This window comes from Megascapheus bottae, chromosome 21, assembly GCF_031878675.1.
Source record: "Megascapheus bottae isolate mThoBot1 chromosome 21, mThoBot2.hap1, whole genome shotgun sequence".
Taxonomy (NCBI): Eukaryota; Metazoa; Chordata; class Mammalia; order Rodentia; family Geomyidae; genus Megascapheus; species Megascapheus bottae.
Window position 1 is genome coordinate 6,189,200 of NC_143529.1, and position 27,326 is coordinate 6,216,525.

The 27,326-nt window shown below is 35.1% G+C and overlaps 1 long non-coding RNA gene across 1 annotated transcript; it reads left to right on the forward strand.

The window, feature by feature from the left end:
- The first annotated feature begins 2,396 nt into the window (after positions 1 to 2,396).
- Positions 2,397 to 24,840, forward strand: LOC150048572 (uncharacterized). Its single transcript, XR_016539086.1, has 3 exons — positions 2,397 to 2,480; positions 24,419 to 24,511; positions 24,673 to 24,840. It is a non-coding gene; the product is annotated as an uncharacterized LOC150048572 (long non-coding RNA).
- Positions 24,841 to 27,326: the final 2,486 nt, after the last annotated feature.

Below are 27,326 nucleotides of genomic sequence, written 5' to 3' on the forward strand. Positions count from 1 at the left end.
AGAGGTTTTAAGAGTTGGGCACTGATGGCTCGTGCCTGTATTCCTATATAGTCAGGAAGCTGAGATCCAGAGGATCATAATTTGACCCAGCCCAGACAGAAAATTCCACAACATTACATTTTCAAAAGAATCACTGGGCTGAAGATATGATTCAATTGGCAGTACCTCAGCCATGAGAAAACAAGCTGAGCAAGTAATAGACCTTGGGTTTAAACCCCTGTAATGCAATCATAAACAATAATGATGTTTACCAAAATATAGAACCAGATTAATTTTGTGAATTGAGCATTCAGCTCAGTACTATAAAGCATGCCATTCCAATACTACATACTAAATCATTGGCAAGATTAGTGATAAAGCTATGCTTTTATGCATTTTTATTTATTTATTTTGCCAGTTCTGAGGCTTGAACTCAAGGCCTAAGCACTCTTCTTGGATTTTCTCAAGGTTAGCACTCTACCCTTGATCCACTGCACCACTTCTGGCTTTTTCTGTCTATGTGGTATTGAGGAATTGATCCTAGGGCCACATGCATGGTACCACTAGGCCATGCTCCCATCCCTATTTATTTATTTTTATTAATATACATTAGTTACATGGGAGAATGAGATATTGTGATACTTCAAAGCACATGCAACCAATTTCACTGCAATCAATTTCACCCTGCTGCTACTCTCTTCCCATCTTTTCTACTTCTTAAAATAATCTTCAAAAGTTTCATTATTCTATTTTCATAGTTGGAAGCAATCTATTTTAACCAAATGAGCAATTCTACCTATATCCTACTCCTCCATAGCCCAAATACCTGAGGCTAGTATCTTCTGGACCATCAAACTCTGTTTTTCTTTCCCTGCCTATAACTATCTATTCATTGACAGCTTTCATTAAGGTGATTTATGCTATCTTCATATGCAAATATAATCGGTTACAAAATTATTCTCTATCAATCCTTTGCCGTTTTTTCCCTTTCTTCTTCTCCTAAATTGTTCTTCAGCTAGACTCAACTCGACTTTTGATATTGCTTTTTTTGTTGAACTTTGTGAGGATCTTTAAAACTTCACAAGACTCCATGGAACTCTTCTAGATTCTTCTCTTTCATGACCCAAGTCTTTTGGTTTAACACTGTTTGATACTTCTAAAACCCTTGCGCCACACCAACCAAGAGACTGTGATACATTACTATAAGTATCTTCCAGAAAAAGATAAAAAGAACACTGATTTTTATGCAGTAAGTATCCTCCTGGATTCATTTTGCTTATGAAGTAATTTCTTTCTAATCAGTTTCTTTTGTGTAGACTGTTACTGGGACTTAAATTCAGGTGCTGTCTCTTGGTTTTTGCTCTCAAGGCTGGCACTCTACCATTTGAGCCACAGCTTCATTGCCAAGGATTGGACTTGTTAATTGCAGATAAAAAGTCTCATGGAGGATTTTCCTGTTCAAACCACAATCCTCAGGTCTCACCCTCCTAAGCATCTAGGAATACAAGCTTGAACCACAGGCACCTAGCCTGAGTATGTGCACAAGCTGTAAACAACCTTCAGCAGTACTGCAGATTCTTATGTATGTCCTTCTAACTGGCAATCACTATTTATAGACTATTTGAGATGTCTAACTGTGTATTACCTTTTAAAAACTAGTAATAAAAGTAAGTAAAAGCTGGGTTCCAGTGGCTCACACATGTAATTCTAGCCACTCAGGAGGCTGAAATCTGAGGATCACAGTTCAAAGCCAGCCCTGGCACAGAAAAGCCCGTGAGACTCTTATCTCCAATTAACCACCAGAGACCAGAAGTGGTGCTGTGACTCAAGTGATAGAGTGCTAGCATTGAGCTGAAGTGCTCATGAACAATGCTCAGGCCAGAGTTCAAGCCCTATGACCGGCTACCCCCCACTAAAAAAAAAGTGAGTCAAGTAATAGACAAATAACTTTAAAATAAATAGAGTTGAAACTGACACCATAAAATGCCAATAATGATGGCATAAAGTTCTAACTGAAACCAATGTTTCACTTTTTCAATATTTAAAATGTCCCTTAAAAAAGTAGAGTTCAAAGTCTTGGTGACAGTTAAAGTCATTCCAATCTTTTATCACTCACTACTCACATGCACAAACTTATCCATGTACTTTGTTCTTCCTCCTTACCCTTCTCCCCGTTTCAGCCTCCATAAAAATCATGATGCTCAAAAAGCATTTACAAGAATAGTCTTTTCCTCAGGAAATTCCTGGGGAAGAAGCTTTTGAATTTCTTTTAGAGGTTAACAGCCTGAAATTGGGTTTATGGCAATAACAATTAGATATTGGTTAGAGGCTGAACTTCATGACATTCTCAATGACTTAACCCTAAGGAAGACAGAACTACATACCATCCCTCCGTTTAACTGACAAAAACTGACACTGCAAAAGAGGCTGTATAAGAAACATTTCAAAATCTTCCTATCAATGAGCAATTTATTGAGGACTTAATCATCTCTACATAGCATGTAAGTTTCAAAACAAAATTGAAATTTGTGAGCTAACAACACCAGATCATTAAAAGACCATTTTAGAAAAAAAATACATAGTAATCTTTCTATGTTGCCCAATCTAACTTTGAAGTCCTAAGTTTAAGCAATACTCCTGCCTCAGCCTCTTGAGTAGCTGGTACTACAGGTGCATGCTACCACACAGACTATTTCCTGATTAAGTTGAAGATACAGTCTCATGGACTTCTACACAGGCTGGCTTCACACTGCAGTTTACTAGACCTCAGCTTCCGGAGTTATTAAAATGACAGATGTGAGCTGCAGATACCCAGATCACCTATATAAAACTTTTAATCCAGGAACAGATGCCTCAAACCTGTAATCTTCGCTACTCAGGAGGCTGAGAACATATATTGTTTAGTTCAATAATAAGATTAAAAACAAAATGCCAGGAAAAATGTACACTTCATCAAGGAAAAGACGTGAATGGCAATTAAGCACTCGTAAAGATCATCAACATCTTAAGGCCTTAGAGAAATGCAAATTAAAGCACAACTAGATAGCAACATCATGGCCACATAGAATAACAAAAAAAATTTAGAGCCAAAAAATATCAATCTTTATAAAATAAAGCCACTGGCACTCTCCTACATTTTCATTGATAATACATAATGACAGTCATTTGGGAACATATTTTTTGCTGTTCATTGTAAAGACAAACATGTATTTACCCAGCAATCGCATGCTAGGTATTTTCCAGGAAGATATGAAAGTACATTTACCTCAAAATGTGTATAGAAATGTTCACAAGTACAAAATCAAAATTTTTTAACCTAACAGTTTTTTAGATGGTATTTACTTAAAAATAAGCCAAAAATATTAAATTGAGCATGCACTAATGATTTCTGTTTAACTTTTAAAATTCAATGCTCCACTTAGAATTTCTAGGCACAGTTATGGTTTTCCCTAGAGCCTAACAAATTACCACAAAAAGAGTTACTCTATACTGAGAGCTGATATCACTTTGCAGTTGTAGGATGATAGTGGCATTTTTTAAATAGGCATTGCCTTTTGTGTCTGATGATTTTATTAAAAATAGGGAGGAAATACAAGAATTATGAGAAGCCTTTCAATTGTTTCAGGGAACAGATCACTTAAAATAAAGCTTATTAGGGGACTGGGAGTTTGGCCTAGTGATAAAGTGTTTGCCTAGCATGCAGGAAGAACTGGATTCGATTCCTCAGTACCACATACATAGAAAAAGAAAGACATGGTGCTGTAGCTCAAGTGGCCTGAGGAAAAGCCCAAGGATAGTGCTAAGGACATGAGTTCAAGCTCCAGGACTGGCAAAATAAAAATGAAGCTTATCAGAACAGTAGAAAACTTTGGAGTGTGGTTATTCAGTAGAAGCATCAGGCCATAAATCTTAGCCATTTGTTTTTAAATTTTTCTTGTTGCCACATTAAAATGTAAATATTTTATTAATTTAAATAATATTTTAATTAAATATATTTATAAAACAATATAACTTTGATATGCAATCAATATAACACTCTGAATTAGGTATTTTACATTCTTTTTTTGCTTTAAAGTTCAGTACATATGTCACATTTGCAGCACATCTCCTTTCAGATTAACCAAATTTGAAGTGATTAATAAATATATATAACTAATGCCTACTATGTCAGACAGAAAAGCTTTAAAAGCTTTTACAAAGGTTCCCCAATGATAGTTATCACAAGCAAGCTCGCTTAATCTATATTGCCATTTAGGCCGCATTTATAGTTGAAGGATATATCTATGCTGTCTCTCCAAGTGGAAGATGAAGACTGATAATTACACATTAATTCTGAGAAAAACTGTGAATAATCTGGTTAGACCATTCTTAAAGATAAATTATGTGATGTTGAAAGGCTTATTATGAACACTGACATCCTCAAATAGACAAGCATGAAAATTCTTCTCAAACATGCCATCGTAAAAGCATGCATTAGTTAGCATGAAAAAATACTTTGAATAAAGAGGTGGCTACTTCAAGTCTCATAATTAATATAATTCCAGAAAAACTGACTCAATTCAGAATAATTTCATCTATGTTGGCTTTGAATCTTCATTAAGCTGATTTAGATAAATGACTTAAAAGCAAATTTAGCATATTATCTTATTGATAAGTTAAAACTATCTGTTCACACTAATTTATTTGATACTATTCCACTGAGAATGTTTGGTATTTTGAAAAGTTAAGAAAGATTTACTTTTGACTCTTTTTGGAAAGAATTTGATGAATGTATTACTTATTAAATGCATAGTAGTGATATTTCAATGAATTGGATACATGTTTCAGAGTTTAAATAATCCAATTCCATATAGCAGTTGAAAGCCTAGGTAACCTTAACATGCACACCTCCAAATACTCCCTAGTAGACAATATCATAAACTGTACATCTATCAGGAATTTCGATCTAACAGTGACTTCTCAGTGTCAATAGTCCCTACTCAAAATCCATATAGCACAATCCAAGTGACCAAAAATACAATTGTACTTTAAACTGCATGATTCTAATCTTTTTTGTTCTATTTTCTTTCTTAAGAGAGCTGAGATACCCTTTCACTGTTTTTCCTGTTCTAATTTCTGTTACTATCACTGTCATCCAACATTCTGCTACGATTTTGTTATGATTTGGCCAAATCCTACAATCAGGATCAAATGTCATTTTTTTGGAGAGGGAGTGATTTCCAGCTTCCTTCCATATCAATCCCATTTACAGAAGTTTTTCTCTTCAGTATTTTCTGACCAGTAAAGCAGAATGCCGAAAGCCTAAAATTAACTACCATAAAAACTAAAACTGGCAATTTCTGTCTTCACCCACATGAACTACGGCCATACACATAATCTGAATTTTGTTACTGAACATTCATAGAAGGAAATTCAGTGAATAATTAATTGGTTGTGTGCTACTCAAGTTGTCTCACCCTTGAAAAGCTTGTTTACTTAGCCCTAGTCCATGCTTTGATTGTAGCTCCATTTTATAGTCATAAACATTTGTTTCCTTTGCTTGGTACCAGACCACTGTTGTTGTGTGATGCAAAGATTCTTAACAGAAACTATTTCATATTTCAGATAAATTGACAATTAGGTAATCATAAAGGGAAGTGTATTTCCTTTATGGTGAAAGTCTATGCGATAAAAAGTACATTGCAAAGCAGATTACCATTCTGCTTAATAAACATTATTCTATCTAGATAATAGTTTCATACTACCCATAATCCACATCAAGACTGTCTTGAAAAAAAAAACAGATATTTAGACTATTAAAATCAGAAATAACAACTTGACTTTGATTGAAACCCAAATCATATCCTCTGATGTGGAATTCTGAATATGTGTTTTCTGTTTAGAAGGTCATTTTTCTCATTTTCCAAGAGGTCACCAAAAACTGTGAAAATCTTACTGACAATAGTTCAGTTAATGTCCCAGGAATGAGATAGCTCAAATTATATGTACATCACCTTACCTTGTAAGTTCCCAATTTCAAAACACAGGAGCCCTTTATATCACCTAGACCTTCCAAGTTGGAATATCTGACCTGTCAGGAGAGACACTATCAAGCCTGTCTGAGATTTTTAATACAGCCAAACTGTTTGAGAAAATAAAAATACAATTAGGAAATTTGCCATGTGTCACACTATCTATGGTTCTTCTGTCTTCAAACTGGAATAAGAGTCCAACCCCTCATGATGAAATGTATTCCAGGCCTAAAATTATACCTGAAATGTGATCACTATCCTTCTTTTTTGCAAATGGTGTTCTACATAATCCTAAGCCCCACACTCTCCCTCTAGATAATACAATAGTAATTTGGCAAGGGCAATACAGAATAGCTCAAGTTAAAATCTAAATGTCTACGAATGTGACAAATGCCAGGTACAGAACAGATATGAACTAAAATCCCTTTTAGATCTGAATCTTTCAGCCCTGACTGGAGAATGACTCACAAGATAAGAAGTAAAATTGGAACTTAAAAATCTAACAAAACTACCAAATTTTCAAAATTCATCATTGGACTATTTTCACTCATTCCAAAAGGAACAAGATATAAAATTTTAATAAAGGAGTTCTTTAGTCAATTGCAAGTATTCTCATCTGTCTAATTGCATTTATACCTATAGTAGAATCCTAGTTTGTAAACTCACAAATCCTTAGATAGTTAACTATATCTCTGGAGCAAGCCTTCTACAGAGGCATCTATAACTCCCTCCCCACCCTTTTTCTGGCATTATTAAGCCCTTTTTTTCTTAATAATGTACTCCCTTGCCAGGAAGATTATGAATAAGCCCAACTTGTTTGGCACTTTTTGTTTGTTAGCTTGCTTGTTTTCAACTTAGGTTCTGAAATCCTTTACTTGGATTTCAACAGATTACTGCTGTTTCCTATTTCATTTCCGTGATTTGTTCATGCCACCTAATGACTGTTTTAAAATAAAATAGTAGCTTTTAAGTATAAATGTCAAGTTTGTGAAAGCTTATTACTCTTTGTCACAAAATCACAAGCAGTACCTTTTCCACAAAAAGTCACAACAAACAAAACATAGAATTTTTAAAGTTGGCAACTCAGTCATCTGGATAATTAACCCAATTGTTAGCAAAAGAGTAATGGGCAACTAGAAGACACATTCTCAACACTGAGTAAAACAAAAGAGTAAGGGGCAACTAGAAAAGATATTCTCAACACTAAGTAACAAAATCTCTCCTCTGAGGACCCTGGGCTTCAGTAAACAGAATTCTGAGTAGCATTTTAAAAAGTAACAAGTGGTAAATACCAGCAGGAGAATATGGCCAAGAAAGATCTATATCTGAGTGCTTTGTTATGCAAGTCCTCCTTAGCTGTTCTTAGGCTGTGCAGTTTACCTAATTTACTCCCCCCCCCCAAAGCCACTTATAAATAAATCAAACAGAAGCTATGCAAAGGAGTTAAATCATCCATTATACCTTTAGAGGCCTAGTCTGTCTAAAAACAAACAACATTTAATTTCAGTTTACTATAGCAGAAAGTGGAAATGACAGAGTCCTCTGAGCTTGGCACAGCCTCCTGACATAGACATTTGGTGCCAAGTTGCAAAATGATTTCAGTATAAGGGTTGAATAATCATTTTCATCATTCATTTTAAATGAAGACTGACTTGTCATTAATTAGTACTAATCAAGAAATTACCACATAAGCACAGAGAGAATGGTACACAGCCACACAGGACTAATTAGACTTCTAAAGCTTAAGAAAAGAACTGGAAGTGTAGATTACAGAATTTTATAAAATTTATTTAAAACTTCCCTAATATAATATAGAACAAATAGAACAAATAATCTAAGCAAATATTCTTAAGGTAAAAGAAATATTCCTTGGCTGTAACTCTAGTTACTTTTTTTCATATATTTTTTATTGTAATTAATAGAAGGGTTACATTATGTTCGCCAGATAGAAGGTGCATTACTTCACATACATTGATACCCTTTCTCATGTCTTGGTCCCCATTTCCATCCCCACAACCCTGCCCCTCATCTTGTTTTCCCCCATTGCCTATCCAATTTCAAATAACAAAATATAAATATATCCGATAACAAAGTGAGATACTGTAACAATATGAGATAACCAAGAGACAGCAAAAGAGATGTGAGATAACATAGTACATTAAGGACAACAATCACTCACTATATGGCTTTTGTTTCTATATCCTAGAGGTCCTTTCATTTAGCGTCATACTGTATGGCCTTATGTATCTAGGTTTTGCTCTATTGCAAATCTCTGCTAGGAGAGCCCAAGGTTTCTACTGATTATGACAAATGAGGGAAACTATTGAGCCTATGTTCCTTTGAGTCTGGCTTACTTCACTTAATATGATTTTTTCCTAAGTCTTTCGATTTCCTAACAAATGGGGCAATGTCATTCTTTCTGACAGCAGCATAGAATTCCATTGTGTATAAATACTACATCTTATTGATCCACTCATCAACTGAAGGACATCTGGGTTGGTTCCATATCTTTGCTGTGGTAAATAGTGTTGCAATGGACATCGTTGTGCTAGTGGATTTAGTATGTCCTTGTTTCTGGACAATTGGGTAAATGCCAAGTACTGGAATTGCTGGGTCATAGGGGAGCTCTATGTTTAGTCTTTTGAGGAACTGCCATACTGCTTTCCATAGTGGTTGAATGAGTTTGCACTCCCACCAACAGTGTAGTAGTGATCCCTCCTGGCCACATCCCCTCCAGCATCTGTTAATAGTTTTCTTGATCCTGGCCATTCTAACTGGAGTGAGGTGGAATCTTAGAGTTGTTTTGATTTGCATTTCTTTTATGACCAGAAATGTCGAGCATTTCTTCATGTGTCTATAGGCCATTTTTATTTCTTCTTCAGAGAAGACTCTCTTTAAGTCTTTGGCCCATCTTTTAATGCGATGGTTGTTTCTTTGGAGATTAGTTTTGGAGTGATTCAATTTTTTGAGCTGTTGATAAAATTTAGACATGCTGCCTTTGTCTATTGTATGGTTAATGAAGATCTTCTCCCATTCTGTAGGCTTCCTAATTAATTTACTATGGCCACCTAATCTTTGACATGGGAGCCAAAAAAAATAGAATGGGAGAAAGACAGCCTCTTCAACAAGTGGTGCTGGCAGAACTGGTTAAGCACCCACAGAAAACTACAGTTGGATCCTTCTTTGTCACCCTGCACTAGAATTAACTCCAAATGGATCAAAGACCTCAAGGTAAAAGCCAACACACTGAAAACTTTACAAGAAGGAATAGGAGATACACTAGGCTTCCTTGGCACAGGTTGAACATTTCTTAATAAGGACCAAGAATCACAACAAATCAGAGAAAGGCTGGATAAGTGGGACTGCATTAAATTGCAAAGCTTTTGTATGGCAAAGGATATAGCTATTAAATTAATTAGAAAGCCTAGTTACTTTTTTTCTTTTTTTTTTCTTTTTCCATATTTTTTTTTGCCTAGTTACTTTTTAAAGGCAAAAAGGGAATGCTTTATTTTTTTCACTGAAAAAAAATCCTAAAGACAAATGAATAAGTATTGCCTATGAAAAACAAAATCTATGGATCAATTAATATAATTTAAGTATATTTTCAAAACTATATTTATGAAAGAAAGAATGGGAAAATATATAATAAGCACTTGATTTACAAGGATAACTTATTTTTTACTGACTTGAAAGAGAAATACTACCAAGTTGTAAAATTAAGAAAACCACATATCTTTTTAATTTCTGTGAAACTACTTTTTCAAACTTTTTTTTTGCCAGTCCTGGGCTTGCCTTGGACTTTCTCAATGCTAGAGCTATACCACTTGAGCCTCAGCACCACTTCTGGCTTCTTTTTTCTATGTAGGTGGTACTGAGGAATCGAACCCAAGTCTTCTAGGCAAGCACTCTACCACTGAGTCAAACTCCCGGACCCATGTTTTTTAAATAATGGAAGTGAGCCTAATAATTTAAGCTTTCACAAAATAGTCAAATTGAAGAAAATTTGCACTTATCATTATGAACCTGATAACTAGAGACTTACAGTATTATGTTTTCTGATAGCACTGGTAGTATTCAAAGGTGTGATATTTTCCATATTGGAATATTTCACCATCTGGGATCATTTAGTGAATAAATATTTCCCAGTTTAGCAATGCCTGATGTTTAAAAAAAACATACATAGATAAAAGAGCAGGAAGACATTCAAAGAGCATGAAGGACCAAGTATAAAATTCATTTATGCATTTATTTATTCATATTTTTCTGCTTGCATATCACAATTAACTTTTAAGGAGCCGGAAGGCATAAATAGCTGTCACAACATTTACAAAACATAACCTATATGTTTCAACTGCTAGTCTACATTTTCTTCATAGTTCAACCAAAAATGATATATTACAAATAGAATGAGTGAAGAAGCATAAATGAAACTCCAGGCATCTGGTTCACCAGCCATTGAAAGCTTTCCCAAAACTATAAATTAAATAATATTAATCATTTAGTTCAGATTTTCAGATGGCTCATGGATACACATACTCAGTATAATATTTCCTGGTGTGCAGGCAGGAGTTGTTACCATAACATAGTCACTTCTTCACTAAGTTACTTGAAATAACAAATGGGATAATCACCATTCAGATTAACCTATTATATGTTGCAAATTGAAGATAGGGTCTCTACTGTCTGTGCAGAAACAAGGTGCTGTGTTATAAAGGACTGTGTGTTTGATTCGTTCACTCATCTATAGTGTTAGAATTGGGAATCATGGTGTATCTTGTAGAATCATGGACAATCTCGACTAGTACTGGCTAAATAAATCTGACTAAATCATAGAACTTCAAGTCCTTGTACTAATTTATGTTTCCTTTAATATGTATTATGTAATAATAATTGTTCAAGTGTGGTCATTTATTTTAACAGGTATGTTTTACTGCTTTCTTCTAGTAGGTAACAATTACTATAACTAGTATGTTAGATTCCCATTCCTTTGTAATATGTTACAACAAATTTGATGTCGTAAGACAACATACATATTTTTTTTCTCACAGTTTGTGTAGTTCCTAAAGGTGGACATAGCTAAGCCGCTGTTTGTCACCTCACAATCTCTGTGAATCCTCTACAGTGTGTTCTTCTCTAGGGCTCTGTCTTCATTCAAACTGTTGAAGTTATTGTACTAATTTATTTTCTTTAGGTTGGATGATTACAATGTCCTGAGCCCTAAGGCCACAGTCAGTTCCCTCTGTGTGGCCCTTTTCATAGCTGCTCATATCAAGATCAAGGGAAGCCATTCAAGATCAAAGAAAAGCTATCTTTCCACTTCTGTCCTATTCTGTTGATTAGAAAAAATTATGTTCTGTCTATAACCAAAGGGAAGAGATTATGTGTCTTCTACCACATAGAATATCAATGACTGCTAAACACTACTAAAAATATCAACAAATAAATGTAACTATTAGCCATCTTTATATAGCATTTCTCTGAAACTGGAAATTTACCTTGGAGATATAGAAAATCAATTTCTCTCTTACAAAGCTTTGGGGAGTCTTCTGGAAACTTTTATTATAACTATGCATCAAATGATGACTAGTTTTAAAATAAGAACTATTAAAATCAGCAATCCCCTGCAGTGTTAATCAGATACTTATGGTTGTTAAATTTGCATAAATAATAAGGAAATATATTTCTTCTTCTTTCTGACACTCAACTTCAGGAATTCCTTAAGAGATTCTTAAACAGTGTTTATTATGTAAGAAAAGGTATGATTAATTTTTCTGTGTATGATATTACAGATGACAAATATGCCAATAAGACTATTATCTAAACAGCTGGGGGCACAGCCTAAAGGTAGAGTGCTTGCCTAGCATGCATGAAGCCCTGGATTTGATTCCTGGGTACCACTGTGGCTCAAGTGGTAGAGCACTAGCCTTGAGGGAAAAAAGCCCATGGACAGTGCCCAGGCCCTGAGTTCAAGCTCCAGGACTGGTGAAAAAACAAGACTATTAACTAAAGAATTTCCCAGGAGTTTTGATTAAGTATTAAGAAACAAATCCATTTACAAGCTATTTATAATGCCTGACCATTTCATCGAATATGGGATTAGTCTTACTTTAGGTGTAAAATATGTTTAAGTGAATTACATCTGGACTTGAAAGGATTTTAAGCACCTCCCTTCTGAACACCACTAGTAACATGCAATACAGTTATTCTGTACAGTGGTATTCCTCAGAAACATGTACCTCAAGATTTTTCAAAAGGAACTTAAAAGTATGTGTCAAGATGTAATGAGGACAGCTCAACAGAAATAAAGATGTGAGAATTTTAGCTTATCCGTTGTTTGTTTTTATTTCTTTTGTCTCTCTTTCTCCTTGACTTTCTTATAGGGTTTTTATTGTATTTTATTGTCAGGTGACGTATAGCGAGGTTACAGTTACATTCTTCAGGTAATGAGTAAATTACTTCTTGAACATTGATACCCCTTCTTATGTTCTTCTCCCAACTTCCCTCCCCCCAACCCCTTCATCAGTTGTTGTCTTTGATACCCAAAGCAGTCAATGCTAACTGTTCAAGAAAATTATTTCATGAATAAATGAACATATAAATGAATCTTATTTGTTATATTCTTATCCTTTTGTTTCCTAATCCCCTCCAAGTGCTTATTCTTTGCATTTAGTAGGCTATCTCATCTTAGAAGTCTGAAGAAATAACTATGAAAAATGAAAAGAACCACCTACTTGGCATTGATTTAATTAAGAAAAGGAAGAATTAGGATATTGATGTAGACAGAAAGAATTACTGGTTCCGTCTGCAGGAGAAGTAAGCCCTGAATAAAGAATAAAGCCCTCAAAACATCAGGGAGAAGCAAAATTCAATACCATTTCAGGTAGAATAGATGGCTTGAATGAGCCCCTGTTTTTTACATTACTCTGGGCTGCTGATTCAGTTGCTCCTGCTAATGCCGCGTGGCAGGTGTGCGAGCCTCTCTTTCAAGTCTGATATTTCACAAGATCAACTGGCCTTTAAGCTCCTCAGGCTCTCCTCAGGAGACATTCAATGAATACAGCTAAGAGCTTTTGGTGCACTAGGACTCCTTGCAGGTTGAATCCTAAACATTTAATGGATATTTGATGATTAAAAGGACTATTTAACATGCATGATTTATCCTAAAACACTCCTAACTTTCATTCTTTCTTCTTTTCTATTTTTTTTTATTCTTGAGGATGAGACAGGACAATGCCTCAAGAACCTACATGGGCAGTATTATTTTGTAGTATTGTAATTACAACAGGTATTTATTTTAACTACATGTATTATATTATTACTCTGACATTAAATATTTTAATCTAAGTTTATATTTCCACTTTTACATTGAGTATATTGGGGGCGGTGCTGAGAGACTTGTACTGATATTTTATGATAGTTTAACTTTTTATCAGCAACTTCCTTTAGTATTGCTTGGTATATCTCATTTTGTTCCAGCCATGGGATATAATATGCATATGTATATGTATATATGTATGTATGCACATGTACATCTATATGAGGGAGTTCTCTACTTGTTAGAAATTCTAAGTATGGATTAAGAGCGCAAGTCAATGGTAAGGGACCAGGTGAAATGTCAGTGTTGGAATCTCTGCCAAAAAAATAAAATCACCAAGGGAAAAAATGACATTCACATTAGAGTTTCAACAATGTGGAGACCTTTAACCTCAGAAAAGACACTAATAGAAAATGGATGGCAGAAATAGCCAGATCTGCCTGAATTGAGGTTTGGCTGTTCAGAAAGAACCGTCTTGGATGTATGAATTGAATGTAGGGTGTGCAGGGCTGCTGAACCACATGTCAACTGCAGGACACGGTTTCTACTATTGGCATTTTGTTTTCATCCATTAGCAATTTTAAGAGAAAAACAAAGTTCTAGTAAGATAGATTGTTTGTAAGGTTTTCAGCATTTGCTCAAGCAATATATTTTTTGCATTTTATTGTCAGGATAATGTATAGAGGGTTTACAGTTGCAGTCACCCAGTAATGGTTGATTTCAAGCATTTTCTTAAAGCATACACTGGAAACAAAGAATTGAGGAAAAACTGAACAATTTCTAGAGAGCTGTAAATAATATAAAATAATCAGGATTAGAAACAAAAGCATATGGCATGGCATAACCACACAAGAATAGAAATATAGGAGAAAAAGGAAGAATATACATATGAAATTATTAAGAGAAATTCTTCTGGTTTAATCCTATTTAATAATGATATACATATATTCATATTCATTGGAGTTCTATTCACAATAACCAAGTTATAGGTTCAGTTAGGTGCCCATCAATGAAAGTGTGAGCAAAGAAATGTACCATATCCATATGGAGTGTTATTCAGATGTAAAGAATAATGAAATCATGCCATTTGCAGGAAAATGGACAGAACTCAAAATTACCATGTTAAGTGAAATAAGTCAGATTCAAATAGACGAATATGGCATATTTTCTGTCCTGTGTGAAATGTAAAGGGGGGAAAAAGACATGAAATTAGAAGGAAGATGCCTGGGGAATGGTGAAGAGAGGTTGTGATAGATTCATGAGGGGCTGAATATGATCAAAGCAGATTATAGGTATTTATGAAAATTACACAGACTTTTTTGCTTTATACAACTAATATGCACTAACAAAAAATAGCCTGAATAGAAGAATTCATTCAAGAAGAATTACAGTGGAAAGCATTTTCAAAGATCTCCAAAGGAAAAATATATTCAATTGAAGAAGATAGTAAGTAATTCAAGATTCTAAATTATCTAAACTATCACATAGTCTAAACTATCACAAGGTAAATTGTTTGTAGTATCTGTTTAACTATATTCTTTGTGGTTGTTTTTTGGAATAGTAGGGAAATATTCAAAATGGTATCACTTTGACCAAACTCAGGAACAGAAGTCCTTGTGGTCAAGGATATTTATACTACTACACTCAAGTGACATAATATTGCTTTCTATATAGTGCAAATACTTCATAACAAACTATTCTCCATTCTGCTCATCTGAAAATTCTGCAATGATGCTACTAATAGTTTCTTTCTATTTCTAGCATCTCCTTTTGAACTCTTTCTTCCTTTTTTTGTCAGGCATATCTATTTTATTTTCCTTTAGATAATATTTTTTGGAAAATTACATTTTCAAAGAATCAGCCCTTACAAACAGAGATAATCTTTCAGAACAATGAAATTCAGTACCTGGATCTTCAAAACTCACAAAACAGCTGGGAATTTCTGGTGTTTAGCCACCCTTTTGATTCTTTCTTGAAGTTTCCATCTCTTCTTACATTACATCAGAAGACTACAGATCAAAAAATTTGTGAGCTTTAGTGTGAATCTAGGATAGTTTGAATCCCTCAGCAGTAAACCTTTGCAATTATTTCTTAGTTTCCTCCCATGTTAGTCAGCAGAAAATAGCAACAGGGTCTATCAAGAATGTACTCTTTCCCCCAGGTAGAATAAAGTTCTGGTGAAGTTATTTCCCCTGGGTAGTAGACCTTTGTTGTAGAAAATACTCTAGGTATGTTTTTAATGCTTCCTTCCTCCAATTCCTTTCAAATCTGTAACAAGATATTATTTCACAATTTCCCATGAGAAACTAGCAGCGTTTATTCTCAAGGAACAACCTATAAAAATGTGGAGATCCCCTCCTATTTCTTTTATTTCCAGCCGAAAGTAGAAATTTAGAAGAAATCCCATCACCAGTAGACCAGCCTTGTAAGACATTTATTTAAAAGAACTTCTTTAAGGAAAAGGAAAAATCAAATAGATCTGAAACCCAATCTGCAAGAAAAAAATTGTTGAAGGAATGCATGAAGATAAAACAGAATCTTTGATTTGTATTTTATAATCATTTTGATCAAACTACATTTGAGCAAGGCAGGGTGGCTTATGCCTGTAATCTTAGCTACTCAGGAGTCTGAGATCTGAGGATTGTGGTTCAAAGCCAGCCACAGCACTAAAGACTGTGAGACTCTTTATTTCCAGTTAACAACCAGAAAACCAGAAGTGGCTCTATGGCTCAAGGGGTAAGGCAGTAAACTTGAGCTGAAGAGCTCAGACACAATGCCCAGGCCCAGAGTTTAAGTCCCACAACTAAAACAAAACAAAACAAAAGCTACATTTCTAAATTTTAAGTCTATAAGAATAATTCAAAGATTGGTACATACTTGTTATTTTTAAAGCATATACATAGATACTTCTATGTATTGTTTTAGGTATAAATCTTAAATTCTACACATAAATCCTGATCCTTCTCTAGTTAAGTGCTATGTATTATAAATAAGTCACAGAAAGAGTTATTGTGATTTTTTTTCTTCTTTCTTCCTACTACCCTTGCAATGCAAGTCTTTGCTGAGAAAGAGCTGGCTTCTCTGTAATAACAAAACAAAGAAGGCCAAGGAGCATTAAACAAAATGTCTAGAAGATTACCTATACCTACACTTGTGGAAAAATACTTTTATTTTAATTTAGAGATATAATATACATTAGAATGTATAGTGTATGAGTTGAAATCTGCATAGGATTTTTGAAATCTGAATTTTAAATCTCTGTAGTGCAATAATTATAGTTTTGCTTAAAACAAGCTCTTCTTTTTTTGCAGTTAAATTTGAATAAAAAATATATTCAAGTTGGAAATGAAGTTTGTTTCACAATGGATTATAGGAAATAACTAATATCCCATAAATAGTATGAGAAATCATGACTAAATATAATATTACTCTTAGTTTGGGGCATATCTCTCTCACTCTAAAAATCATTTTCTTTCAAGTTAACAGTGGCAGTGATTCTCCAACCTTTGTTGGACATTTATCACCATGTGGCTTCTTTTTCAGGGCATAATGTGTACTTTATGTTGCTTTTGTTCTGTCAATTTAATGTCAACCTGAATTTTTTTGTCACCCATACCAGTTTTACAACTTTCAATCTCTATTTTCTCTGTCTACAGTATGTTTAGAAGCATGCTGCTTTCTTCTGCCACTCTGGTGTAAAACCTTAATATGTCTCTTAACTGCAAAATTCATACACAACACTTTCCTAGGTCCTCTTAATCACCTTTGAGCATTCTCCACATTTAATGAATCCTTCTCCAGATTACCTGCTAATAGCCCAGCCTTATAAGGTCCTGTTTTCAAAGCCATAACATGTATTAATAACCTTCCAGATTGACTCTGAGTCAAAGGATATAGAGAGACACCACTGGGGGAAAATAAAAGTTCAGAATCTATTCATCAAGACTCCCTAAACAATAGTATTATCTACTCTAAAAAGCTATCATTTGCAGGTATTCCTCTATCTAAATACACCTTCGTTTGGGGGTATAAAGGGAATCGTGGCAAAGGAAAGAAGATTAGGTATATTGTGATTGATGATTAATTTGATTGTACATGTCCATACAAGGCAATGCAAAATAACACACAAAAGCACTCAACTCTGAAAACACAACAGGATACAATACAAAGCCAAAAAAATCAACCTATAGCTCTACAGGTGCATAGACTTTAAAGCAAAGTTTTTAAAATCATACATAGGTATTCCCCTATCTAAATATGCCTTCACTTTTGTTTGGGGAGTGGTGCAGAATATATATATAAATATATATATTCATAGCAAGTGAGCAAATCTGTTGTAATATCAGAGTAAACCAAACCAAACCAAAAAAGATAACACCATGAACCAGCTAAACAAGATGGAAATGAAGATAAACGGACACAAAAAGGGCACAAAAGAATAAAGAAAGGCCGGCGCTGGTGGCCCACACATGTAATCTTAGCTACTCAGGAGGCTGAGATCTGAGGATCAAAGTTCAAAGCCAGCCCGAGTACAAAAGGACCTGAGACTTTTATCTCCAATTAACCTCTAGAAAATGGGAAATGGGGCTTGGCTCAAGGGTAGGATGGGTAGCCTTGAGCTGAAGAGCTCAGGGACAGTTCAAGCCCAATGATCCACCAAAAACAAAAGAAAGAAAGAAAAAGAAAAGAAAGAAGAGAAAGACTAGAATAAAGGGAAGAAAAATAAAGAAAAATTAAGGCAGTGAATGACAAAAAAGGAAGGGAAAAATAAAAATTGAGAAATTTCACAAACAAAATAATGCCATAATTAAGCATGCACACAAATAAGAAACAGACTTAGAAATCACCACAGACTGTATATCTTTAAAAATATTTCTCCAATTTGTTTGGAAAAACGAATGGTGTCCCCCAATACGTGGTAGGCAGTGTCTTAGGGTAGCCTCTACTGTGGAGATCTGCTGTTGTCCTGTAGCCAACATCTGGGCAGCACCAGGGGCCAGAGTTCCTTGCTTCACAGACAGGAGGCATCTCTGATGATTGTAGGCTGGGATCCACACTGCTTAAGAGCAGAGGACTGGGCATAACTGGATTCTGAAGGCTTCTTGATGTGATGGTGTGGCTGTAACCTAGATTCTGGCTCTCAGTACAATGGGAGAATAGCTAAGTTTTTAAGGCCTGACTGTAGCTTGTAAATCAAAGAGAAAAGATTAAATTCTCTAAGCAGTTAGTTTGAGTGGCCAGACCAAACAACAACAAAAACAAAAACCAACCAACCAAACAAACAACAAAAACACTTTGCCTTACAAAATTGGAGACTGCAGCAATCCTCACAGCATAGATTAGGCAGCATCCCCTGATATGGAGAAGTGGCTAGCACCTGGATTCCCGCTCTCAGAAAAGCTTGGAAACACACTGGGTTTTTAAGACCTGTCTGCTTTTTGTTGTTGCTGTTTGCTTGTTTGTTTGTTTATTTGTTCATTACTTTCAGTGAGATTTTAGAGACTTGAGGTTTTGTTATTCCATGGTGCTTGGCAGGCCATGGTCCAGGCTCAGTTTGGTTACAATGCCAACCTTGTCCAGAGCTGCAGAGCAGCGTTTCCAGAGAGCTGGTGTTTTCTCAGCCACCAGAGAAGAGTCAAGCAAGCAAATCACTTGACTCCAATGCTTGTGGGCTCCTATGAGAAGAAAAAGAAATAAAAGACAATAAAATAACAGGAAAAAGGAAAGCAGATAGGAGGGAAAGGAAAGGAAAGAAGAGGAGAGGAATGGAAGGGGAAGAAAGGAAAGGAGGGAAGGAGGGAGGGAGGCAGAGATAAATGGAATTGAACGATCTTGTGACAGACCTATTTTTAGTTTTTGAGAATGCTTTGAGTTTCTTCCAAAAATTTCCACCTCCAAATATACTTAATCAAAAATGGATTTGCATCTAGTTTCCAAGACATAGAGAGTAGCTTGCAAAGTGCAAAATGCAAACTCATGAATTGTTCTTAGTACCAGTCCCTCTATTTTATCTTTTAATTTTAACACATTTCTACTTGCTGCTAATTGTTTGTGTGCACCATCCGCTTCTGTCACTTACTTTCTGTAAGTGACAGAAATATCCTTAACTGTAATAATCCAAGTGTATGCTATAGCCCAACATTATAATATAAAAGAATAAAATGTAATTGGAGCAAAATGTACATCTATTCACTCCAGGGTAATAAGAGAATAAATATCATGGTACTCTTTCAAAAAGTCTTTCTTCCCCTACAAATCTTATTTGTGATTCTTTACTAAAATGTTATGATAAAGTCTGTTCTTACTTGTTAGAATCTGTGATTAGCGTTCCTCAAATATGAAAAATGTATATGGTATAGAAAAAAACTGCTAAAGCAACCATCTCTTACTCTCAATATGAAAATATGAGAGAAAAGACAGGGTGTGAATTCAAAAGAATTTTTATATCATCCCCAGAACTCTTTGCAAGGAACCACATGTCTTTATCAAAGTTAGTTTGAAAATGAGACAAAGCTCTCTCCAAAGGTGTAAATATTCAAAACACTACCTGAATGAGCTATTTTTTCCTGAGATAAAGTTAAGATCTCAGTCACTTTATGTGTGAAATCTCTGTCGACTCTTTGGAATTAGTTTTATAGCTTACAACAAAGCTTTTAGCAAGTACAATTTGAAAAAAAAAGTGGAAATTTTAAAAAAGAAACTGCTGAAGTTCTTTGTATTAGAAACCATGGGGAGCTGAAAGGTCCAGAGAAAAGAATAAAAAGGTGCAATTGGAGAAAAATATGAACAGTAACAAACAGATAGTTGTGGGTTATTTGAAAAACACATTTTCTATGTTGACACTGTCACTAAATTACAAAACATTTTCTAGTTGGTAAGGATACCAGAGTAAAGCCTATTGAAGCTGCTATATTGAATCAGGGAGGAAAAGAGAAGCAACTGAAGCCAGACGAGGTTCCATTGGAAAAGAAAAAGAACTTTATGCATTTTTGTTAATCATTTACCATTTATCTGTAGTTCTTGGGGATTCAGATTTTTACACTACGTTACATCTTCTCCCTGATTTTCCTGAATTGGTGTGCAGATAAAACAAGCTAGTAGGAAGACACAATTGTGAATTGTATTAACAGAATAACGTCCACATATTTCTCTTGGTCGAAATAGAGTGAATCAGCTAATAAAAAGTTTCGTCACAAGTTTGTAGCTCAACAAGTCTAGTAAAGTGAATTACCATTCAAGCAAGGCTACATCATCTTGGTTATCTAGCAGCTTTAGAGGACTTCCTGCTCCACTACGTGTTTACTCCCTAATGTGTCTTTTACAAGGAAACAAAGCCATTTTTGGGGGTGTAGCTACCTTTTGAAATCCTGTATTTAACAAAAAACACATATTGTGTCCTTCTCTAATGTTTTCTGGCCAAGTTATTCACTTCTATCATTTTTCTTTTGTGAAATTAGGGCAGAATATGTTCTTGTGATGTGTTTCAGAGGGGTTTAACGTGAGATTCGGTGGGTTTTTCTTCTTAAATAAAAAATATCAAAAAATGAGCAAACTATCCATGATTTTAAATAAATTAAGTAATCATTTCCAAAGACACATTTACATAAAAGGAGAAACTCATAAATACTCACTGGAATAAAGGATTTTGCTTTTCACTTGTTTCAAATGTGGAACCTATCACTACTTAATGTGCTTCTGGTACATTGCCTGATCTGAAATACTGTTGCACCTCTTTTCCAGGGCTTGTGGTTTTGGAGCTTGGTTCTGTCTGCCTCAGAACTTTTCCTCTAGGTGATTCCATAAAAGTCTTGACACCTTCACATTCCACCTTAATTATTTGCTCTCCCTAATTGCTTTGCTGATAGAAGCTTATCTACAATTAGGCATTTATTAGGCATTAACACTTCTTGTTTCCACTCGGCTCCTAAGTCTTCAGGCTTACATGTCCTCTAATGAGGGCCCTTAGTTCTCTACTTTACATGATCCCACCACCACAGAATTCAAGGTAGCCACAGATACTTACAAAACATAGGATTAAGAAGAGCTGGAGTCCCTCGGCCACATCTCCTCATCCACACTATCATTTGGCACTCATCACTCAGCGCCTCCACTAATTACTTTGGATGAAATTGCGAAAGATAATAATTTCATGAAGCTCACCATTTTCAGCTCTTTAACAGAATATAACTTTTTATCTTTTTAAAAATGTCTGAACAAGAATCATTCACTAGAATTTAAATCACATTTACAGTGTGTTATCTTATCTAAGATCTGTGTAGAATATTTAATGTACTTAGAGCTATTTCATCCTTTCATATTTTTATAGGCCCTAAAAAAGAAATGTATTAATTGGCTCTTTTCAATTTAGTATTTTAAGGAGCCTCTCCTTACTCTCAACCATCATTAAGTTTTTGTCAACTGTTTTGACTGCCTAACTCTTGTTCTGATAGAGGTGGTGAACTCTGGCTCACTTAGAATGAAAGACAGGTTGTGTTGAGAAAGTCATTTCTATTTAGAGCTGCCACTTCTTCCCAGTAAGCTGTACTGAGTCCCATCAAAACGTTTTCATAATATTTTCCTTCCAGAGTAAATCCTGCTCTCCTCTGAGCATCAGATCATGAGCACATATTTTGCAGGACATAATTCGCATTGGAATTGTGAGCTCTTTCATTCCATACAGGGTCCACCACCCAGTGCCAGAAAGCAGGATGGGGGTGGAGTGGGGCGGCTTCTAGCCATGTGCACAATGTCTCAATATTCAACACTTTGTAGGTTTCATTCACCTTTACACTCTTCCATGGTATCATGGAATGAATTATATATACATGAGGTATTAATAAATATTTGACAAATTCAAGATAGAATAATTGATGATGGATCAGGTATTTTCCCTAAGATTCAGGAGCAAGTATGGTGGCATTTTCCTTGGCTAAATTTAACTAACTTAAGAGTATGAGAAGATCAAAATTCCATAAGTGAACAATTATAATTTTAATTTAAAAGTGTGACAGCAGCCAGGCACTGATGGCTCATGCCTATAAGCCTAGCTATTTGGGAAGATGAGCTCTGAGGAGTGCAGTTCAAACCCAGCCAAGGAAGAAAGGTCTGTGAGACACTCTCTTTATTTAACCACCATAAATGCCAGAAGTGGAGCATTGCTCAAGGGGTAAAGTGCTAGCCTTGATCAAAGCAGTTCAGCAGGGGCAGTGCTTGGGCCCTGAGTTCAACTTCAGGACTAAAACAAAAACAAAAAACTGTGGGAGCAGAAAGTTTTCATTGCATTATTTTTATAAATCTTCTTATAGTCAACACAAAAATACACATCTGAAACAATTAGCATCCAGAGAAAACAAAATTTTATTTAGTAGTTCTATTGTTTTGCCCTCAGTGGCTTTGAGAAATGGCTGTGTACACAAACCCACACATTCTCTCTCTCTCTCTCTCTCTCTCTCTCTCTCTCTCTCTCTCTCTCTCTCACACACACACACACACACACACACACACACACACACAATTTAGAGCCCATAGATCACAAATGTCATAAAGGTCACCACAGATTAAAGATATAGCCAGAATCTGCAGCCCCTTTGCTGTCTTTCTTATGAAGAAAAATAGTGTTTTTAAAATTTCTTAATGAAGTTTCATTTATCATTTTTTGGCTCCTTTCTTTTTCTGTTCTCAGTGCAATCTTGTCATCTTTAGAGTTGATATCAGTGAACTTGAATTTTTCTTAAGTCAGACTCCCAACTAAGTGAGATGAATGAAATCAATATTCTCTTCTTTACAGGTGAAATGAGTTTAGTAACATATGTAGTATTGTACTTTCCTCTCTTTTCTTCCTCTTTGTATTGCAATCCATCAAGGAATTGCTCTTGGCACCTGAATGAACACGTCTTAATACAAGATTTCAAGCAGCAATTCTTTCTAACTGTAATGAAATATTTCAGTCATTGTTTGTCAAAACCCACACCTAGATCTATGTTCACTGTTCCTCTATGAGAATTTATTTCTATTATTTTAACAGAGCTCTTAGTATTCACAAGTGATTAGTCAGGTCTTTGAGTTCATGAAATATCTGATCTCTACATAAAAAGCCTGAATGTTATTCAGTTCTGAGGGCTGGCTGGAAAAGAAAAAAAAAAGAAACTTTCAGGAAGAGGATTTTATATTCAATGCCACCAGGCTTCATGATTTTCTCTGTACCACAAAGCACCTGCTTGCCATTATTCATGAGGCTTCTTCTATTAATTCAAGAATTCCCTCTGCAGAAGTTCTTCTGAGAGGAGGAAAGTAACTTTATCAGAGTTCTTGATGATGCATTTGTTTTGTGCTAATTTTTTCAACTTTTCAATCTTGTAAATCATTAGTACATACCTATTCTATCTATATCACAATTATAATTTATCTTATGTTCCTGCATATGAGGTTTTAATCAAGTGATTAAAAACAGAATTCCAGAAGGAATATGTTAGTTTACGCTAATGAAGAGACGAAAGAAACATTTTATTTCCACATACATATGTTTGTATCTCTCATGTTTGAATGCTGGTAAAATATATATCATTTATTATTTATCACAAGGAAATCTATTATATATATTAGATTATTATCATAGGATAGAAAATCATTGGATAAACCATATACACACATTTAAATAACTAAGCAAGTTGTAAGTATTATATATGCTAACTTTGTAAGTTGAGACAGGTATTAAAATATCAAATTAAATAAAAAAGCAGACAAATTAAGTAAAACATCAAATTAGACCCAAATAACTGTTAGCTTATAGAAGGAATAAGCAAGAAAGCAGGTGAGTTTCAGTCAAATAGAGAGGAGATACTGGTTGGCCAGAACTAAAAGGCTCTTATTAATGTCAGCTCACCCCTTCCCAACCTTTCAGCTACCTCAACTTTAAAATACTAGCAAAGTATATGCAATCTAAAGGAAGAGTAATTAGCAATTAGTGAAATCTATGTTCTAACTGACTTGATTGGAGATCCAAATGGTTGAAAAGAAATCTGTGCCATAGACATAAACCCTATCAAAATGAAGCAGATATAAACACAAGAAGAATTTATGAAATGATGATTTAGAATATGATTGTGTATCTCAGACTTCTAGGATTCTCCGTGGAGTCAATGCACATAAATCTTTCTTCATTCCTACCGCCTCACCTATTGATTTGCTGATAAGAAGGGAAGGAATGGTAAGATGAAAAATCTCATTGCTCAGATTTGGGAATGTATTACTTAGCTTTCCATCATTGTGAAATATATACCTGTGGAAAACTACTTAAGGGAGGAAATATTTGCTTTGGTTCACTGTTCTAGAGGCTTTGGTCCATGATTATTATCACCTTGCACTTAGGTCTGCAGTGGCGCAGAATATACTGGTGGGGAAGATGAGAAGGACTGTAGTCTCATGGTGGAACAAAGAAAGATGGATTAAAGACAGGGCTGAAGACAAAATAGAGCCAGCTAAGACACATGTCCAGTGACAAAGTCCATTCAATGAGGCACCAGCTGCTGAAGTTTCACCCTTTCCCTTGAGTCACAAGGTAGGGAATCAGTCTTCCAATCCATGAGCTTTTAGTGATATCTCAGATCTAAATCATAATCAGTAATTCCGGTTAACTTTCCTGAGCACAATGGAGAACCTTTGTCCAGTGTGTACATCATCATCTTTGGCCCTTGTCATTACTCATTGAGGTTGAATGCACTCATGAAAAAGAATAGCATCACAGAGTGCCAAAAATAAGGTAACAGGCCTTTCTCCTCAAAACTCAGTGGTAAGCAATGAAAAATCCATGACAATGGCATGAACCGTATAAACAAACAAGAAGCCAATCAGTGTGCCTAATAAGAAAAATCACAGCCTTTCACTCAGAACTTCAAAAAGTGAGAATTGTAATCTGGAGAGGAGTTAAAGAAGAGTCAATGAATCAATTCTGTAAAAATAAAATTTGAAATATGAGACCAGTACATTATTTTTAAGCTGTAGAATGTAAACCTTGAAAGCCGTTTAGTATTGCTAGACTGCTTTCCGACTGCTAAAGCAGCAGGCATTGACTTCTTCCTCCTTTCTCCCTTTGTCTTTCATAGGTTTATCAACTTTCCAAATATAATTGAAATCCAAAGTCATAGCTATAGGCAGTTTGAAAAATATAGCTTGGGTTTTCTTATCTCTATCTAGAAGACAGGTAGAAGCCAATCAATATGATGCCCATTATCTGTTATTCCAATGCTTTTGAGCTGTTAATACTTCAGAAAAATCAGTGTTTTTACTCTTTACCATTTACCACATAAACATGGACTCATTAGCTAAATTACTGACTGTATTGAATTTCAAATGTTTTGAAATTAGGAATGAATATGCATATACACAGGTAATTAATCTTTATTTTTCTACCACATTTATAGCAGATATAGGCATGTACCAACTATGTCAGAAAATTCATTATTTATTGTTGTATCTTTGAGACAGAAAATCACTATGTAGAAGAATCTGAAAAAAAAATTAACCATGAAAGTCACTTACTGTGATTATTTACATAATTGGCTCTGATTATTTACATAGTACTCTGATTATTTACATATTTTATCATTCATATCACTGGTGGGAAAGGTGAAGAAGTTTCTTTGAATGCTAAAAAGCTTCAATAAGGAGTCATGCACTATTACTCATGCTGCTTCCATGTCTCTAGTGATTCATGGAAGACAAATCAGTTCTCAATACCAACTTTGGTGAGCAATAAAATAATACATTTGCCATGACTACTATTGAAGGTGTGAGGACAATCATATGACATTGGGGAATGGAGACATATATCTCATTGAGGAGGAAGTACAAAATCTTCTCATCATAGTACTCTGTTAAAAGATCCTATATTGATTCTTAGATATAATGATGGAAATGATAGGAAATATAGTTCAGGTCCTGCCTACTGTTCTGAACAATGAGTTCCATGACAACTTGGCCTATGGAGGACTGTATCAATTCTAGGATCTTCATTTTCCAAATGAGCACGTCCAAACTACACTCCTGATCATTGTGGGATGGGTATTGGTGTGTCCCAGAGGAAACAAGTCTGCACATCTTTTAAATTTTTTTCTGGTTCACATGTAGCTCATATACTTGGAGAGGAGCCTTGAACAGCAAGGTAGGTAGAGAATTGGTATGATTTTTTTACATGTACACAACCTTTATACACATGAACATACATATAATATATACACAGATGCACACCCCAACTACATACATGCATACATCCCTCACATACATATGAACATACACTCACACGCACCAAACACCTGAGAACACATGAATAATAACAAAACACTGTGAAATTATTTTTCTTGAAATCTTATATCATGTGAGGTTTCAGTGGTTCAGAACATGTTTTTTTTTTATGTGACACTAATAGCCTATAATATTGTGAGAAGGAGGGTATATTGTTTCTCCAGATAACATCAAAGCAGTTGGGAAAACAAAGATATTACTAGAAGAATCACTAAAGCAACAACCATGTGAAATGAATATGACTTCCTTGTATAGTCTTTCTTCCAAATGAGACACAAACAGGCAGAAATTTTTAGCTCATCCTGGGTCTTGAACTCAGGATCTGGGTACTTCCTTGGGCTTTCTCAAGGCTAGAGCTCTACTACTTGAGCCACAGTGACATTTCTGGTTTTTAAAACTCTATGTGTGGTACTGAGGAATTGAACCCAGGGCTTTGTGCATTCTAGGCAGGTCACTAGGCCACACTGCTGACTCATATGGTTCATTTTCAATATAGTGTCCAGTGAGTACCACTGCTGCATTTGTTTACCCTTTGTCCCTCCATTTCTGTGCCTTCCCTTAGACTCACTCAAGCCATTTGAATATTTTAGGTTTAGCTTTACAGTCTTCAAAATAACCCCCAAAATAAAGTTGCTTAGCATGAAAAGGTAAGTTACAAAACATAGAGACAAGATGAACCACAGTTAAATGCTCCTAGATCAAACAAATGTAGCTAGGATGAG